Source organism: Palaemon carinicauda, chromosome 19 (assembly GCF_036898095.1).
Source record: "Palaemon carinicauda isolate YSFRI2023 chromosome 19, ASM3689809v2, whole genome shotgun sequence".
NCBI classification, from domain to species: domain Eukaryota; kingdom Metazoa; phylum Arthropoda; class Malacostraca; order Decapoda; family Palaemonidae; genus Palaemon; species Palaemon carinicauda.
The window spans coordinates 1209304-1213836 of NC_090743.1; positions in this window are offsets into that span (position 1 = coordinate 1209304).

Sequence of the window (4533 nt, forward strand, 5' to 3'; positions counted from 1 at the left end):
TGAAAAATGTGGTATATATATACCACTTAGAAACTTCATAAATAGATATAAAATAATAGTTATATCATTCCATACCATTCTAATGTATATATTTCCTGCACTATATAGCTTGTTTTTCCTCTAAAAAAACTGACTTCAATAGTTTGAAGCAAAATTAAAATGACAAAATAGGTTTTTTTGTGGGATTTAAATAAATATAAAATAATTTTATCATTCGAAACAATTCCAATATGTATATTTCCCGCACAATATAGCTTGTTTTTCGCCTGAAAAATCTGACTAAAAGTTTGAAGTGAAATTCAAAGGACAAAAAAGATTTTTTTTTTTTTTTTGTGGGATTTTCGCCTTTCACTTTTTCCAGCCTCAGAGGCGAATTAATGAACTCTCCAGCTAATTAGGATTTGCGTAATCACATTTTCACAGCAAGTTTTAGGTAATATTTATCTTCAAAGTTTTCATTGTAATAATCGTATGCTTTAAAAAAAAAAGTACATACCTAGTCTTCCAAAACGTACTTTACTCTTTGAAAACTTTTTATAATTGTTTTCACTTCTGAAACTAGACTTTATTACAAATTGCAATATGAATATGTTTTCTATATTGGAAATTAGAATTCTGAACTCTATTATAACTGTAGAACAAATTTTTTTTTTTTTTTTTTTTTTTTTTTTTTTTTTTTTTTTTTTTTTTTTTTTTTTTTTTAGCGTTTCAAACTAAAATTGAGTATCTATTGTAATTGATTTCTTTTTTTTTTTTTTTTTTACAGAACCAAAGTTGAATTTAAAAAATTTCAGACAATTTGCATTCCATGACTCACAGAGGTGACTGAAACTATTTACTGAAAGCTCGACTCCCTGAAATGAACGTGTCTCCAAAAATAGGTGTTAGTGAATATTCCCTTCTTGCACCAAGACGCTTTTTGTAAAAATATCTTCGAATTTTGGTCAAGAACTGTAAGAATACAAAGGAAAACCGTGTTACAGACAAAGTATCTGTAACCTCAAATGTAACCATTGGCTAAGGAGGGGGAAAAGGAAGGGACAAAGGTTGTCTGAAAGAAGGAAGGAATCAAAACGAAAAAAAAAAAAAATCCCCTTTTCTGTTTAGTTCTATTTCCAGATCCTTTTTTCTCTTCTTTTCAAAATATTTTTTTTTCTTTTTTTTGTATTTTCCTATTGTTTTCCTGCATATTACACTGATTTTTTTTTGTAATTGCAAAAAGGTTAGAGAATCGGGTCTGGACATGGTTTGGAAATTCATATACCTAAAACTTAATTCGAACTTTGAATTGAAGAGAATCAAAATTGAATCCTATTATTAACATTTTTTATCAGCGCTTTAGAGTTACCTTCTACACCCTTAGTATATTTTGACTAATTATTATTATTATTATTATTATTATTATTATTATTATTATTATTATTATTATTATTATTATTATTATTATTATCATTATTATTTGCCAAGCTACAACCCTAGTTGGAAAAGCAGGATGCTATAAGCCCAGGGGCTCCAACAGAAAAAATAGCCCAGTGAGGAAAGGAAACAAGAGGAATTAAATATTTTAAGAACAGTAACTACATTAAAATAAATATTTCCTATTTAAACTATGAAACCTTGGAACGATAAAACGATAATTTTTAAATAAGTAAAATGAAAATTGAATTCTGTGGAAATAAAAAAAAAAGAATCTTCAAATAGCAAAAATAAAATGAGTTTCAGTACGGAATGATCAACAGAAAATTATCTAATAATTAAGATGAAAACTGGATAAGTGAAGATATCTAGAAACTGGAAAATGACATCAGATAAAAAAAAAAAAAACTTCTTTACCGCCACAAATTTCTCTAACTTTCTTAATGACGTTTTTGAAAGAAAATTATCCCACTTCCGTGAAAGATAAAGAAACCCTCGGTTCGAATCAGGCCTCATCATTTACTTTTGCGAGTAAAAAAAAAGAAAAAAAGAGGGAAAAAGAAAACTCGAGGGAACTTGGATATAATGGTCTTTCAAAAGATTTAGTTTTTTATCCGCGATTGGAAGGATGTTCCAATATTGCGTGATTTTGCAGCGAGATAATATTAATGATTTTATTTATTTAGAAAATCATTTTATATAGTTTATAAAAAATGGGAGAAATTGGTAATAAAAAGATTTTAGGTAAGAGATTCGATAGAAAGAAAGAGTGAAAAAGAAAATCCAGGGAACTTTGATATAATGATCTTTCAGAAGATTTAGTTTTTATCCGCGATTGGAAGGATGTTCCAATATTGCGTGAATTTGTAGTGAGACGATGTTAATCAATGATTCAATTTCTTGAGAAAATAAATTTCTATCGCTTAAGAATGGGAGAAATTGTTAATAAAAAGATTTTAGGCCAGAGATTCGATAGAAAGAAAGAGAGAAAGAGAAAACTCGAGAGAACTTGGACATAATAATCTTTTAAAAGATTTAGTTTTTTATCCGCGATTGGACGGATGTTCCAATATTGCGTGATTTTGTCGCGAGATAATATTATTCAGTGATTTAATTTATTTAGAAAATTATTTTATATAGCTTAAAAAAAGGGAGAAATTTTTAATAAAATAAGATCTTAGGCAAGTGATTATATAATAGAAGAGGAATTACGAGAAAACTCATGGTTACTCAACCCATGGTTTGGGTTATCTTTTTTTCTTTTTTTTTTTAGTAATGGACTAAGGTAAAAGCTTAAGAACTTGAAACATACATTCACACACGCACATTGAGAGAGAGAGAGAGAGAGAGAGAGAGAGAGAGAGAGAGAGAGAGAGAGAGAGAATCACATCCACATACATTCAAAACCATCGTAAATGTCTTGATTAAATGTATAGCCTATGGTATGAATGTGTATGTATCTATTCATAGAAAAGGGACTAAGAATGGATGAATGCAAATAAAAGGACGATTGTCTATCCATAAACGTTGATACCTTTTCTTTCTTGTGTTAATTAATAGACTGAAAAGAGCTTTCAATAACCTCCAAATTAAACAAAACAAAAAAAAGGTGATAATGAAAACTAAAAATTTTTTTAGGAAAAAAATAGGAAAAAATGTGACTTGACCTAACCTCCTCTTTTAATTAACATAATAAAAAATAGCTTCATTTTGACAATGGCCTGACATAATTCATTGCATCATTGTCAACGAATTCATCGTTACCTGTCAATTAAGTTTTATTCCCCCTTTAAAGCAGGTGTTTCACTTATCAGAAAAAAGTCCATCGTTACCTGTCAATCAGTTTTAAAGTTCTCTTTTAAAGCAGGTGTTTCACTTATCAGAAAAAGTCGATCATTACCTGTTAACTAAGTTTAATTCCCCTTTTAAGGCAGGTGTTTCACTTATCAGATAAGAGTCGATCGTTACCTGTCAACTAAGTTTCATTCCCCTTTTAAAGCAGATGTTTCACTCATCAGATAAAAGTCGATCGTTACCTGTCAACTAAGTTTTATTCTCCTTCTAAGCAAATGTTTGCCTTATCAGATAAAAGTCGATCGTTACCTGTCAACTAAGTTTTATTCTCCTTCTAAAGCAAACGTTTGCCTTATCAGATAAAAGTCGATCGTTACCTGTCAACTAAGTTTTATTCCCCTTTTAAAGCAGATGTTTCACTTATCAGATAAAAGTCGATCGTTACCTGTCAACTAAGTTTCATTCCCCTTTTAAAGCAGATGTTTCACTTATCAGATAAAAGTTCATCGTTACCTGTCAACTAAGTTTAAAGTTCTCTTTTAAAGCAGATGTTTCACTTATCAGATAAAAGTCGATCGTTACCTGTCAACTAAGTTTTATTCCCCTTTTAAAGCAGATGTTTCACTTATCAGATAAAAGTCGATCGTTACCTGTCAGCTAAGTTTCATTCCCCTTTTAAAGCAGATGTTTCACTTATCAGATAAAAGTCTATCGTTACCTGTCAACTAAATTTCATTCCCCTTTTACAGCAGATGTTTCACTTATCAGATAAAAGTCGATCGTTACCTGTCAACTAAATTTCATTCCCCTTTTACAGCAGATGTTTCACTTATGAGATAAAAGTCGATCGTTACCTGTCAACTAAGTTTCATTCCCCTTTTAAAGCAGATGTTTCACTTATGAGATAAAAGTCGATCGTTACCTGTCAACTAAGTTTCATTCCCCTTTTAAAGCAGATGTTTCACTTATCATAAAATTCGATCGTTACCTGTCAACTAAGTTTCATTCCCCTTTTAAAGCAGATGTTTCACTTATGAGATGAAAGTCCATCGTTACCTGTCAATTAAGTTTAAAGTTCTCTTTTAAAGCAGGTGTTTCTCTTATCAGAAGAAGTCATTCGTTACCTGTCAACTAAGTTTAAAGTTCTATTTCAAAGCAGGTGTTTCAATTATGAGATAAAAGTCGATCGTTACCTGTCAACTAAGTTTAAAGTTCTCTTTTAAAACAGATGTTTCACTTATCAGATAAAAGTCAATCGTTACCTGTCAACTAAGTTTTATTCCCCTTTTAAAGCAGATGTTTTAGTTATCAGATAAAAGTCAA